This window comes from Oncorhynchus masou, chromosome 25 (assembly GCF_036934945.1).
Source record: "Oncorhynchus masou masou isolate Uvic2021 chromosome 25, UVic_Omas_1.1, whole genome shotgun sequence".
Taxonomy (NCBI): domain Eukaryota; kingdom Metazoa; phylum Chordata; class Actinopteri; order Salmoniformes; family Salmonidae; genus Oncorhynchus; species Oncorhynchus masou.
Window position 1 is genome coordinate 891,862 of NC_088236.1, and position 15,944 is coordinate 907,805.

The 15,944-nt window shown below is 32.1% G+C and overlaps 1 protein-coding gene across 1 annotated transcript in view; it reads left to right on the forward strand.

The window, feature by feature from the left end:
* adamts3 (ADAM metallopeptidase with thrombospondin type 1 motif, 3) overlaps window positions 1–15,944 on the forward strand; it is a 210,917-nt gene that overhangs the window by 6,439 nt on the left and 188,534 nt on the right. The window lies entirely within an intron of this gene.

Sequence of the window (15,944 nt, forward strand, 5' to 3'; positions counted from 1 at the left end):
GTTCTATAGTGTTACAGTTCTACAGTGTTACAGATCTATAGTGTTACAGATCTATAGTGTTAAAGTTCTATAGTGTAACAGTTCTATAGTGTTACAGTTCTATAGTGTTACAGTTCTATCGTTTACCAGTGCTTTAGGTTATAATGTTAGTTCTGTAGTGTTATAGTTCTTTAGGTTATAATGTTTGTTCTATAGTGTTACAGTTCAACAGTGTTACAGTTCTATAGTGTTACAGTTCTATAGTGTTACAGATTTATAGTGTTACAGATGTATAGTGTTACAGATTTATAGTGTTACAGATCTAAAGTGTTACAGATTTATAGTGTATACTGTTAGTTCTATTGTGTTACAGTTCTTTAGGTTATAATGTTTGTTCTATAGTGTTACAGTTCTACAGTGTTACAGTTCTATAGTGTTATAGTTCTATATTGTTATAGTTCTATAGCGTTACTGTGCTTTAGGTTATAATGTCAGTTCTATAGTGTTACAGTTCTATAGTGTTACAGTTCTATAGTGTTACAGTGCTTTAGGTTATAATGTCAGTTCTATAGTGTTACAGTTCTATAGTGTTACAGAGCTATAGTGTTACAGTGCTTTAGGTTGTGATGTTAGTTCTATAGTGTTACAGTTCCATAGTGTTACAGTTCTATAGTGTTACAGTTCTATAGTGTTACAGAGCTATAGTGTTACAGTGCTTTAGGTTGTGATGTTAGTTCTATAGTGTTACAGTTCTATAGTGTTACATATATATAGTGTTACAGTTCTATAGTGTTACAGTTCTATAGTGTTACAGTTCTATAGTGTTACAGTTCTATAGTGTTACAGTTCTTGAGGTTATAATGTCAGTTCTATAGTGTTACAGTTCTATACTGTTAGTGATTTAGATTATACTGCCAGGTCTATATTGTTACAGTTCTATAGTGTTACAGTTCTATAGTGTTATGTTGTTTTAGGTTATAATGTCAGTTCTATAGTGTTACAGTTCTACAGTGTTACAGGTCTATAGTGTAACAGTTCTATAGTGTTACAGTTCTATAGTGTTATAGTTCTATAGTGTTACAGTGATTTAGGTTGTAATGTCAGTTCTATAGTGTTACAGTTCTACAGTGTTACAGGTCTATAGTGTAACAGTTCTATAGTGTTACAGTTCTACAGTGTTACAGGTCTATAGTGTAACAGTTCTATAGTGTTACAGTTCTATCGTGTTATAGTTCTATGGTGTTACAGTGCTTTAGGTTATAATGTCAGTTCTATAGTGTTACAGTGCTTTAGTTTATAATGCCAGTTCTATAGTGTTACAGTTATATAGTGTTACAGTTCTATAGTGTTACAGTGCTTTAGTTTATAATGCCAGTTCTATAGTGTTACAGTTTTATAGTGTTACAGTGCTTTAGGTTATAATGTCAGTTCTATCGTGTTACAGTTATACAGTGTTACAGTTCTATCGTGTACCAGTGCTTTAGGTTATAATTTTAGTTCTGTAGTGTTATAGTTCTTTAGGTTATAATGTTTGTTCTATAGTGTTACAGTTCTACAGTGTTACAGTTCTATAGTGTTACAGATCTATAGTGTTACAGTTCTACAGTGTTACAGTTCTATAGTGTTACAGATCTATAGTGTTACAGTTCTATAGTGTAACAGTTCTATAGTGTTACAGTTCTATAGTGTTACAGTTCTACAGTGTTACAGATCTATAGTGTTACAGATCTATAGTGTTAAAGTTCTATAGTGTAACAGTTCTATAGTGTTACAGTTCTATAGTGTTACAGTTCTATCGTTTACCAGTGCTTTAGGTTATAATGTTAGTTCTGTAGTGTTATAGTTCTTTAGGTTATAATGTTTGTTCTATAGTGTTACAGTTCAACAGTGTTACAGTTCTATAGTGTTACAGTTCTATAGTGTTACAGATTTATAGTGTTACAGATGTATAGTGTTACAGATTTATAGTGTTACAGATCTAAAGTGTTACAGATTTATAGTGTATACTGTTAGTTCTATTGTGTTACAGTTCTTTAGGTTATAATGTTTGTTCTATAGTGTTACAGTTCTACAGTGTTACAGTTCTATAGTGTTATAGTTCTATATTGTTATAGTTCTATAGCGTTACTGTGCTTTAGGTTATAATGTCAGTTCTATAGTGTTACAGTTCTATAGTGTTACAGTTCTATAGTGTTACAGTGCTTTAGGTTATAATGTCAGTTCTATAGTGTTACAGTTCTATAGTGTTACAGAGCTATAGTGTTACAGTGCTTTAGGTTGTGATGTTAGTTCTATAGTGTTACAGTTCCATAGTGTTACAGTTCTATAGTGTTACAGTTCTATAGTGTTACAGAGCTATAGTGTTACAGTGCTTTAGGTTGTGATGTTAGTTCTATAGTGTTACAGTTCTATAGTGTTACATATATATAGTGTTACAGTTCTATAGTGTTACAGTTCTATAGTGTTACAGTTCTATAGTGTTACAGTTCTATAGTGTTACAGTTCTTGAGGTTATAATGTCAGTTCTATAGTGTTACAGTTCTATACTGTTAGTGATTTAGGTTATACTGCCAGGTCTATATTGTTACAGTTCTATAGTGTTACAGTTCTATAGTGTTATGTTGTTTTAGGTTATAATGTCAGTTCTATAGTGTTACAGTTCTATAGTGTTACATATATATATAGTGTTGCAGTGCTATAGTGTTACAGTTCTATAGTGTTACAGATCTAAAGTGGTACAGTTCTATAGTGTTACAGTTCTATAGTGTTACAGTTCTATAGTGTTACAGTTCTATAGTGTTACAGTTCTTGAGGTTATAATGTCAGTTCTATAGTGTTACAGTGATTTAGGTTATAATTTTCATTCTATAGTGTTACAGTTCTTCAGTTAATAATGTCAGTTCTATAGTGTTACAGTTCTATACTGTTAGTGATTTAGGTTATACTGCCAGGTCTATATTGTTACAGTTCTATAGTGTTACAGTTCTATAGTGTTACAGTGTTTTAGGTTATAATGTCAGTTCTATAGTGTTACAGTTCTATAGTGTTACAGTGCTTTAGGTTGTAATGTCAGTTCTATAATGTTACAGTTCTATAGTGTTACAGTTCTATAGTGTTACAGTGCTTTAGGTTATACTGTCAGTTCTATAGTGTTACAGTTCTATAATGTTACAGTTCTATAGTGTTACAGTTCTATAGTGTTACAGTGCTTTAGGTTATACTGTCAGTTCTATGGTGTTACAGTTCCATAGTGTTACAGTTCTATAGTGTTACAGTGCTTTAGGTTATTGTAACGGCTTTCTTTCGGTGAAAGAGAGTCAGACCAAAATGCGGCGTGGCTATTGAGATTCATGTTTTAATGAAACAAGGAAACACGAATCAATACAAAAACAATAAACATAACGTGAAAACCTAAACAGCCTAAACTGGTGCAAACTAACACAAGAACAGGAACAAGGACAATCACCCACGACACACTCAAAGAATATGGCTGCCTGAATATGGTTCCCAATCAGAGACAACGATAAACACCTGCCTCTGATTGAGAACCACTTCAGACAGCCATAGACTATGCAAGAAAACCCCACGAAGCCACAATCCCAATACCTATGAAAAACCCCAAGACAAAACACACCACATTCCAAAACACATGTCACGCCCTGGCCTGACCAAATAAATAAAGAAAACACAAAATACTAAGACCAGGCGTGACAGATATAATGTTATTCTATAGTGTTACAGTTCTTTCGGTTATAATGTCAATTCTATAGTGTTACAGTGCTTTAGTTTATAATGCCAGTTCTATAGTGTTACAGTTATATAGTGTTACAGTGCTTTAGGTTATAATGTCAGTTCTATCGTGTTACAGTTCTACAGTGTTACAGTTCTATAGTGTTACAGTTCTATAGTGTTACAGTTCTATAGTGTAACAGTTCTACAGTGTTACAGATCTATAGTGTTACAGTTCTATTGTGTACCAGTGCTTTAGGTTATAATGTTAGTTCTATAGTGTTACAGTTCTATAGTGTTACAGTTCTATAGTGTTACAGTGCTTTAGGTTATAATGTTAGTTCTATAGTGTTACAGTTCTACAGTGTTACAGTTCTATAGTTTTACAGTTCTATAGTGTTACAGTTCTATAGTGTTACTGTGCTTTAGGTTATAATGTCAGTTCTATAGTGTTACAGTTCTATAGTGTTACAGTGCTTTAGGTTTTAATGTCAGTTCTATAGTGTTACAGTTCTATAGTGTTACAGTTCTATAGTGTTACAGTTCTATAGTGTTACAGTGCTTTAGGTTATAATGTCAGTTCTATAGTGTTACAGATCTATAGTGTTACAGTTCTATAGTGTTACAGTTCTATAGTGTTATAGTTCTATAGTGTTACTGTGCCTTAGGTTATAATGTCAGTTCTATAGTGTTACAGTTCTATAGTGTTATAGTTCTATAGTGTTACAGTGCTTTAGGTTATAATGTCAGTTCTATAGTGTTACAGTTCTATAGTGTTACAGAGCTATAGTGTTACAGTGCTTTAGGTTGTGATGATAGTTCTATAGTGTTACAGTTCCATAGTGTTACAGTTCTATAGTGTTACAGTGCTTTAGGTTATAATGTCAGTTCTATAGTGTTACAGTGCTTTAGGTTTTAATGTCAGTTCTACAGTGTTACAGTTATCTGGTGTTACAGTTCTATAGTGTTACAGATGATTTATAGTGTTACAGATCTATAGTGTTACAGTGATTTAGGTTATAATGTCAGTTCTATAGTGTTACAGTGCTTTAGTTTATAATGCCAGTTCTATCGTGTTACAGTTATATAGTGTTACAGTGCTTTAGGTTATAATGCCAGTTCTATCGTGTTACAGCTCTACAGTGTTACAGTTCTATAGTGTTACAGTTCTATCGTGTTACAGTTCTATCTTGTACCAGTGCTTTAGGTTATAATGTTAGTTCTGTAGTGTTATAGTTCTTTAGGTTATAATGTTTGTTCTATAGAGTTACAGTTCTACAGTGTTACAGTTCTATATTGTTACAGTTCTATAGTGTTACAGTTCTATAGTGTTACAGATGTATAGTGTTACAGATTTATAGTGTTACAGATCTAAAGTGTTACAGATTTATAGTGTATACTGTTAGTTCTATTGTGTTACAGTTCTTTAGGTTATAATGTTTGTTCTATAGTGTTACAGTTCTACAGTGTTACAGTTCTATAGTGTTATAGTTCTATAGTGTTATAGTTCTATAGTGTTACTGTGCTTTAGATTATAATGTCAGTTCTATAGTGTTACAGTTCTATAGTGTTACAGTTCTATAGCGTTATAGTTCTATAGTGTTACTGTGCTTTAGCTTATAATGTCTGTTCTATAGTGTTACAGTTCTATAGTGTTACATTTCTATAGTGTTACAGTGATTTAGGTTGTAATGTAAGTTCTATAGTGTTACAGTTCTATAGTGTTACAGTTCTATAGTGTTATAGTTCTATAGTGTTACAGTGCTTTAGGTTATAATGTCAGTTCTATAGTGTTACAGTGCTTTAGTTTATAATGCCAGTTCTATAGTGTTACAGTTATATAGTGTTACAGTGCTTTAGGTTATAATGTCAGTTCTATCGTGTTACAGTTCTACAGTGTTACAGGTCTATAGTGTAACAGTTCTATAGTGTTACAGTTCTATAGTGTTATAGTTCTATAGTGTTACAGTGCTTTAGGTTATAATGTCAGTTCTATAGTGTTACAGTGCTTTAGTTTATAATGCCAGTTCTATAGTGTTACAGTGCTTTAGTTTATAATGCCAGTTCTATAGTGTTACAGTTATATAGTGTTACAGTGCTTTAGGTTATAATGTCAGTTCTATAGTGTTACAGTGCTTTAGTTTATAATGCCAGTTCTATAGTGTTACAGTTATATAGTGTTACAGTGCTTTAGTTTATAATGCCAGTTCTATAGTGTTATAGTTCTATAGTGTTACAGTGCTTTAGTTTATAATGCCAGTTCTATAGTGTTACAGTGCTTTAGGATATAATGTCAGTTCTATAGTGTTACAGTTCTATAGTGTTACAGTTCTATAGTGTTATAGTTCTATGGTGTTACAGTGCTTTAGGTTATAATGTCAGTTCTATAGTGTTACAGTGCTTTAGTTTATAATGCCAGTTCTATAGTGTTACAGTTATATAGTGTTACAGTGCTTTAGGTTATAATGTCAGTTCTATCGTGTTACAGTTCTACAGTGTTACAGTTCTATAGTGTTACAGTTCTATAGTGTTACAGTGCTTTAGGTTATAATGTCAGTTCTATCGTGTTACAGTTAAACAGTGTTACAGTTTTATCGTGTACCAGTGCTTTAGGTTATAATTTTAGTTCTATCGTGTTACAGTTATACAGTGTTACAGTTCTATCGTGTACCAGTGCTTTAGGTTATAATTTTAGTTCTGTAGTGTTATAGTTCTTTAGGTTATAATGTTTGTTCTATAGTGTTACAGTTCTACAGTGTTACAGTTCTATAGTGTTACAGATCTATAGTGTTACAGTTCTACAGTGTTACAGTTCTATAGTGTTACAGATCTATAGTGTTACAGTTCTATAGTGTAACAGTTCTATAGTGTTACAGTTCTATAGTGTTACAGTTCTACAGTTTTACAGTTCTATAGTGTTACAGATCTATAGTGTTACAGTTCTATAGTGTTACAGATCTATAGTGTTACAGTTCTACAGTGTTACAGATCTATAGTGTTACAGATCTATAGTGTTAAAGTTCTATAGTGTAACAGTTCTATAGTGTTACAGTTCTATAGTGTTACAGTTCTATCGTTTACCAGTGTTTTAGGTTATAATGTCAGTTCTATAGTGTTACAGTTCTATAGTGTTACATATATATAGTGTTGCAGTGCTATAGTGTTACAGTTCTATAGTGTTACAGATCTAAAGTCGTACAGTTCTATAGTGTTACAGTTCTATAGTGTTACAGTTCTATAGTGTTACAGTTCTATAGTGTTACAGTTCTTGAGGTTATAATGTCAGTTCTATAGTGTTACAGTGATTTAGGTTATAATTTTCATTCTATAGTGTTACAGTTCTTCAGTTAATAATGTCAGTTCTATAGTGTTACAGTTCTATACTGTTAGTGATTTAGGTTATACTGCCAGGTCTATATTGTTACAGTTCTATAGTGTTACAGTTCTATAGTGTTACAGTGTTTTAGGTTATAATGTCAGTTCTATAGTGTTACAGTTCTATAGTGTTACAGTGCTTTAGGTTATAATGTCAGTTCTATAATGTTACAGTTCTATAGTGTTACAGTTCTATAGTGTTACAGTGCTTTAGGTTATACTGTCAGTTCTATGGTGTTACAGTTCCATAGTGTTACAGTTCTATAGTGTTACAGTGCTTTAGGTTATAATGTTAGTTATATAGTGTTGCAGTTCTATAGTGTTACAGTTCTTTAGTGTTACAGTTCTATAGTGTTACAGTGTTTTAGGTTATAATGTCAGTTCTATAGTTTTACAGTGATTTAGGTTATAATTTTTATTCTATAGTGTTACAGTGCTTTAGGTTATACTGTCAGTTCTATGGTGTTACAGTTCCATAGTGTTACAGTTCTATAGTGTTACAGTGCTTTAGGTTATTGTAACGGCTTTCTTTCGGTGAAAGACAGTCAGACCAAAATGCGGCGTGGCTATTGAGATTCATGTTTTAATGAAACAAGGAAACACGAATCAATACAAAAACAATAAATGTAACGTGAAAACCTAAACAGCCTAAACTGGTGCAAACTAACACAAGAACAGGAACAAGGACAACCACCCACGACACACTCAAAGAATATGGCTGCCTGAATATGGTTCCCAATCAGAGACAACGATAAACACCTGCCTCTGATTGAGAACCACTTCAGACAGCCATAGACTAAGCAAGAAAACCCCACGAAGCCACAATCCCAATACCTATGAAAAACCCCAAGACAAAACACACCACATTCCAAAACACATGTCACGCCCTGGCCTGACCAAATAAATAAAGAAAACACAAAATACTAAGACCAGGGCGTGACAGATATAATGTTATTCTATAGTGTTACAGTTCTTTCGGTTATAATGTCAATTCTATAGTGTTACAGTGCTTTAGTTTATAATGCCAGTTCTATAGTGTTACAGTTATATAGTGTTACAGTGCTTTAGGTTATAATGTCAGTTCTATAGTGTTACAGTTCTACAGTGTTACAGTTCTATAGTGTTACAGTTCTATAGTGTTACAGTTCTATAGTGTAACAGTTAGATAGTGTTACAGTTCTATAGTGTTACAGTTCTATCGTGTACCAGTGCTTTAGGTTATAATGTTAGTTCTATAGTGTTACAGTTCTATAGTGTTACAGTTCTATAGTGTTACAGTGCTTTAGGTTATAATGTTAGTTCTATAGTGTTACAGTTCTATAGTGTTACAGTTCTATAGTTTTACAGTTCTATAGTGTTACAGTTCTATAGTGTTACTGTGCTTTAGGTTATAATGTCAGTTCTATAGTGTTACAGTTCTATAGTGTTACAGTGCTTTAGGTTTTAATGCCAGTTCTATAGTGTTACAGTTCTATAGTGTTACAGTTCTATAGTGTTACAGTGCTTTAGGTTATAATGTCAGTTCTATAGTGTTACAGATCTATAGATTTACAGTTCTATAGTGTTACAGTTCTATAGTGTTATAGTTCTATAGTGTTACTGTGCTTTAGGTTATAATGTCAGTTCTATAGTGTTACAGTTCTATAGTGTTACAGTTCTATAGTGTTACAGTTCTATAGTGTTACAGTGCTTTAGGTTATAATGTCAGTTCTATAGTGTTACAGTTCTATAGTGTTACAGAGCTATAGTGTTACAGTGCTTTAGGTTGTGATGATAGTTCTATAGTGTTACAGTTCCATAGTGTTACAGTTCTATAGTGTTACAGTGCTTTAGGTTATAATGTCAGTTCTATAGTGTTACAGTGCTTTAGGTTTTAATGTCAGTTCTACAGTGTTACAGTTCTATAGTGTTACAGATCTAAAGTGGTACAGTTCTATAGTGTTACAGTTCTATAGTGTTACAGTTATATAGTGTTACTGTTATCTGGTGTTACAGTTCTATAGTGTTACAGATGATTTATAGTCTTACAGATCTATAGTGTTACAGTGATTTAGGTTATAATGTCAGTTCTATAGTGTTACAGTTCTATAGTGTTACAGTGCTTTAGTTTATAATTTCAGTTCTATAGTGTTACAGTTATATAGTGTTACAGTGCTTTAGGTTATAATGCCAGTTCTATCGTGTTACAGTTCTACAGTGTTACAGTTCTATAATGTTACAGTTCTATCGTGTTACAGTTCTATCGTGTACCAGTGCTTTAGGTTATAATGTTAGTTCTGTAGTGTTATAGTTCTTTAGGTTATAATGTTTGTTCTATAGAGTTACAGTTCTACAGTGTTACAGTTCTATATTGTTACAGTTCTATAGTGTTACAGTTCTATAGTGTTACAGATGTATAGTGTTACAGATTTATAGTGTTACAGATCTAAAGTGTTACAGATTTATAGTGTATACTGTTAGTTCTATTGTGTTACAGTTCTTTAGGTTATAATGTTTGTTCTATAGTGTTACAGTTCTACAGTGTTACAGTTCTATAGTGTTATAGTTCTATAGTGTTATAGTTCTATAGTGTTACTGTGCTTTAGGTTATAATGTCAGTTCTATAGTGTTACAGTTCTATAGTGTTACAGTTCTATAGTGTTATAGTTCTATAGTGTTACTGTGCTTTAGCTTATAATGTCTGTTCTATAGTGTTACAGTTCTATAGTGTTACAGTTCTATAGTGTTACAGTGATTTAGGTTGTAATGTAAGTTCTATAGTGTTACAGTTCTACAGTGTTACAGTTCTATAGTGTAACAGTTCTATAGTGTTACAGTTCTATAGTGTTATAGTTCTATGGTGTTACAGTGCTTTAGGTTATAATGTCAGTTCTATAGTGTTACAGTGCTTTAGTTTATAATGCCAGTTCTATAGTGTTACAGTTATATAGTGTTACAGTTCTATAGTGTAACAGTTCTATAGTGTTACAGTTCTATAGTGTTATAGTTCTATGGTGTTACAGTGCTTTAGGTTATAATGTCAGTTCTATCGTGTTACAGTTCTACAGTGTTACAGTTCTATAGTGTTACAGTTCTATAGTGTTACAGTTCTATCGTGTACCAGTGCTTTAGGTTATAATGTTAGTTCTGTAGTGTTATAGTTCTTTAGGTTATAATGTTTGTTATATAGTGTTACAGTGCTTTAGGTTTTAATGTCAGTGCTATAGTCTTACAGTTCTATAGTGTTACAGTTCTATAGTGTTACAGTGCTTTAGGTTATAATGTCAGTTCTATAGTGTTACAGTTCTATAGTGTTACAGTTCTATAGTGTTACAGTTCTATAGTGTTACAGTTCTATAGTGTTATAGTTCTATAGTGTTACTGTGCTTTAGGTTATAACGTCAGTTCTATAGTGTTACAGTTCTATAGTGTTACAGTTCTATAGTGTTACAGTGCTTTAGGTTATAATGTCAGTTCTATAGTGTTACAGTTCTATAGTGTTACAGAGCTATAGTGTTACAGTGCTTTAGGTTGTGATGTTAGTTCTATAGTGTTACAGTTCCATAGTGTTACAGTTCTATAGTGTTACAGTGCTTTAGGTTTTAATGTCAGTTCTACAGTGTTACAGTTCTATAGTGTTACAGATCTAAAGTGGTACAGTTCTATAGTGTTACATTTCTATAGTGTTACAGTTATATAGTGTTACAGTTATCTGGTGTTACAGTTCTATAGTGTTACAGATTTATAGTGTTACAGATCTATAGTGTTACAGTGATTTAGGTTGTAATGTAAGTTCTATAGTGTTACAGTTCTACAGTGTTACAGTTCTATAGTGTTATAGTTCTATAGTGTTACAGTGATTTAGGTTATAATGTCAGTTCTATAGTGTTACAGTGCTTTAGTTTATAATGCCAGTTCTATAGTGTTACAGTTATATAGTGTTACAGTGCTTTAGGTTATAATGCCAGTTCTATCATGTTACAGTTCTACAGTGTTACAGTTCTATAGTGTTACAGTTCTATAGTGTTACAGTTCTATGGTGTACCAGTGCTTTAGGTTATAATGTTAGTTCTGTAGTGTTATAGTTCTTTAGGTTATAATGTTTGTTCTATAGTGTTACAGTTCTACAGTGTTACAGTTCTATAGTGTTACAGTTCTATAGTGTGACTGTGCTTTAGGTTATAATGTTAGTTATATAGTGTTACAGTTCTATAGTTTTACAGTTCTATAGTGTTACAGTTCTATAGTGTTACTGTGCTTTAGGTTATAATGTCTGTTCTATAGTGTTACAGTTCTATAGTGTTACAGTTCTATAGTGTTATAGTTCTTTGGTGTTACAGTGCTTTAGGTTATAATGTCAGTTCTATAGTGTTACAGTTCTACAGTGTTACAGTTCTATAGTGTAACAGTTCTATAGTGTTACAGTTCTATAGTGGTATAGTTCTATGGTGTTACAGTGCTTTAGGTTATAATGTCAGTTCTATAGTGTTACAGTTATATAGTGTTACAGTTCTATAGTGTTACAGTGCTTTAGGTTATAATGTTAGTTATATAGTGTTGCAGTTCTATAGTGTTACAGTTCTATAGTGTTACAGTTCTATAGTGTTACAGTGTTTTAGGTTATAATGTCAGTTCTATACTGTAACACTATAGCTCTGTTTTACAGTTCTATAGTGTTACAGTTCTATAGTGTTACAGTTATATAGTGTTACTGTTATCTGGTGTTACAGTTCTATAGTGTTACAGATGATTTATAGTCTTACAGATCTATAGTGTTACAGTGATTTAGGTTATAATGTCAGTTCTATAGTGTTACAGTTCTATAGTGTTACAGTGCTTTAGTTTATAATTTCAGTTCTATAGTGTTACAGTTATATAGTGTTACAGTGCTTTAGGTTATAATGCCAGTTCTATCGTGTTACAGTTCTACAGTGTTACAGTTCTATAATGTTACAGTTCTATCGTGTTACAGTTCTATCGTGTACCAGTGCTTTAGGTTATAATGTTAGTTCTGTAGTGTTATAGTTCTTTAGGTTATAATGTTTGTTCTATAGAGTTACAGTTCTACAGTGTTACAGTTCTATATTGTTACAGTTCTATAGTGTTACAGTTCTATAGTGTTACAGATGTATAGTGTTACAGATTTATAGTGTTACAGATCTAAAGTGTTACAGATTTATAGTGTATACTGTTAGTTCTATTGTGTTACAGTTCTTTAGGTTATAATGTTTGTTCTATAGTGTTACAGTTCTACAGTGTTACAGTTCTATAGTGTTATAGTTCTATAGTGTTATAGTTCTATAGTGTTACTGTGCTTTAGGTTATAATGTCAGTTCTATAGTGTTACAGTTCTATAGTGTTACAGTTCTATAGTGTTATAGTTCTATAGTGTTACTGTGCTTTAGCTTATAATGTCTGTTCTATAGTGTTACAGTTCTATAGTGTTACAGTTCTATAGTGTTACAGTGATTTAGGTTGTAATGTAAGTTCTATAGTGTTACAGTTCTACAGTGTTACAGTTCTATAGTGTAACAGTTCTATAGTGTTACAGTTCTATAGTGTTATAGTTCTATGGTGTTACAGTGCTTTAGGTTATAATGTCAGTTCTATAGTGTTACAGTGCTTTAGTTTATAATGCCAGTTCTATAGTGTTACAGTTATATAGTGTTACAGTTCTATAGTGTAACAGTTCTATAGTGTTACAGTTCTATAGTGTTATAGTTCTATGGTGTTACAGTGCTTTAGGTTATAATGTCAGTTCTATCGTGTTACAGTTCTACAGTGTTACAGTTCTATAGTGTTACAGTTCTATAGTGTTACAGTTCTATCGTGTACCAGTGCTTTAGGTTATAATGTTAGTTCTGTAGTGTTATAGTTCTTTAGGTTATAATGTTTGTTATATAGTGTTACAGTGCTTTAGGTTTTAATGTCAGTGCTATAGTCTTACAGTTCTATAGTGTTACAGTTCTATAGTGTTACAGTGCTTTAGGTTATAATGTCAGTTCTATAGTGTTACAGTTCTATAGTGTTACAGTTCTATAGTGTTACAGTTCTATAGTGTTACAGTTCTATAGTGTTATAGTTCTATAGTGTTACTGTGCTTTAGGTTATAACGTCAGTTCTATAGTGTTACAGTTCTATAGTGTTACAGTTCTATAGTGTTACAGTGCTTTAGGTTATAATGTCAGTTCTATAGTGTTACAGTTCTATAGTGTTACAGAGCTATAGTGTTACAGTGCTTTAGGTTGTGATGTTAGTTCTATAGTGTTACAGTTCCATAGTGTTACAGTTCTATAGTGTTACAGTGCTTTAGGTTTTAATGTCAGTTCTACAGTGTTACAGTTCTATAGTGTTACAGATCTAAAGTGGTACAGTTCTATAGTGTTACATTTCTATAGTGTTACAGTTATATAGTGTTACAGTTATCTGGTGTTACAGTTCTATAGTGTTACAGATTTATAGTGTTACAGATCTATAGTGTTACAGTGATTTAGGTTGTAATGTAAGTTCTATAGTGTTACAGTTCTACAGTGTTACAGTTCTATAGTGTTATAGTTCTATAGTGTTACAGTGATTTAGGTTATAATGTCAGTTCTATAGTGTTACAGTGCTTTAGTTTATAATGCCAGTTCTATGGTGTTACAGTTATATAGTGTTACAGTGCTTTAGGTTATAATGCCAGTTCTATCATGTTACAGTTCTACAGTGTTACAGTTCTATAGTGTTACAGTTCTATAGTGTTACAGTTCTATGGTGTACCAGTGCTTTAGGTTATAATGTTAGTTCTGTAGTGTTATAGTTCTTTAGGTTATAATGTTTGTTCTATAGTGTTACAGTTCTACAGTGTTACAGTTCTATAGTGTTACAGTTCTATAGTGTGACTGTGCTTTAGGTTATAATGTTAGTTATATAGTGTTACAGTTCTATAGTTTTACAGTTCTATAGTGTTACAGTTCTATAGTGTTACTGTGCTTTAGGTTATAATGTCTGTTCTATAGTGTTACAGTTCTATAGTGTTACAGTTCTATAGTGTTATAGTTCTTTGGTGTTACAGTGCTTTAGGTTATAATGTCAGTTCTATAGTGTTACAGTTCTACAGTGTTACAGTTCTATAGTGTAACAGTTCTATAGTGTTACAGTTCTATAGTGGTATAGTTCTATGGTGTTACAGTGCTTTAGGTTATAATGTCAGTTCTATAGTGTTACAGTTATATAGTGTTACAGTTCTATAGTGTTACAGTGCTTTAGGTTATAATGTTAGTTATATAGTGTTGCAGTTCTATAGTGTTACAGTTCTATAGTGTTACAGTTCTATAGTGTTACAGTGTTTTAGGTTATAATGTCAGTTCTATACTGTAACACTATAGCTCTGTTTTACAGTTCTATAGTGTTACAGTTCTATAGTGTTACTGTGCTTTAGGTTATAATGTCTGTTCTATAGTGTTACAGTTCTATAGTGTTACAGTTCTATAGTGTTATAGTTCTATGGTGTTACAGTGCTTTAGGTTATAATGTCAGTTCTATAGTGTTACAGTTCTACAGTGTTACAGTTCTATAGTGTAACAGTTCTATAGTGTTACAGTTCTATAGTGGTATAGTTCTATGGTGTTACAGTGCTTTAGGTTATAATGTCAGTTCTATAGTGTTACAGTTATATAGTGTTACAGTTCTATAGTGTTACAGTGCTTTAGTTTATAATGCCAGTTCTATAGTGTTACAGTTATATAGTGTTACAGTTCTATAGTGTAACAGTTCTATAGTGTTACAGTTCTATAGTGTTATAGTTCTATGGTGTTACAGTGCTTTAGGTTATAATGTCAGTTCTATCGTGTTACAGTTCTACAGTGTTACAGTTCTATAGTGTTACAGTTCTATAGTGTTACAGTTCTATCGTGTACCAGTGCTTTAGGTTATAATGTTAGTTCTGTAGTGTTATAGTTCTTTAGGTTATAATGTTTGTTATATAGTGTTACAGTGCTTTAGGTTTTAATGTCAGTGCTATAGTCTTACAGTTCTATAGTGTTACAGTTCTATAGTGTTACAGTGCTTTAGGTTATAATGTCAGTTCTATAGTGTTACAGTTCTATAGTGTTACAGTTCTATAGTGTTACAGTTCTATAGTGTTACAGTTCTATAGTGTTACAGTTCTATAGTGTTATAGTTCTATAGTGTTACTGTGCTTTAGGTTATAACGTCAGTTCTATAGTGTTACAGTTCTATAGTGTTACAGTTCTATAGTGTTACAGTGCTTTAGGTTATAATGTCAGTTCTATAGTGTTACAGTTCTATAGTGTTACAGAGCTATAGTGTTACAGTGCTTTAGGTTGTGATGTTAGTTCTATAGTGTTACAGTTCCATAGTGTTACAGTTCTATAGTGTTACAGTGCTTTAGGTTTTAATGTCAGTTCTACAGTGTTACAGTTCTATAGTGTTACAGATCTAAAGTGGTACAGTTCTATAGTGTTACATTTCTATAGTGTTACAGTTATATAGTGTTACAGTTATCTGGTGTTACAGTTCTATAGTGTTACAGATTTATAGTGTTACAGATCTATAGTGTTACAGTGATTTAGGTTGTAATGTAAGTTCTATAGTGTTACAGTTCTACAGTGTTACAGTTCTATAGTGTTATAGTTCTATAGTGTTACAGTGATTTAGGTTATAATGTCAGTTCTATAGTGTTACAGTGCTTTAGTTTATAATGCCAGTTCTATAGTGTTACAGTTATATAGTGTTACAGTGCTTTAGGTTATAATGCCAGTTCTATCATGTTACAGTTCTACAGTGTTACAGTTCTATAGTGTTACAGTTCTATAGTGTTACAGTTCTATGGTGTACCAGTGCTTTAGGTTATAATGTTAGTTCTGTAGTGTTATAGTTCT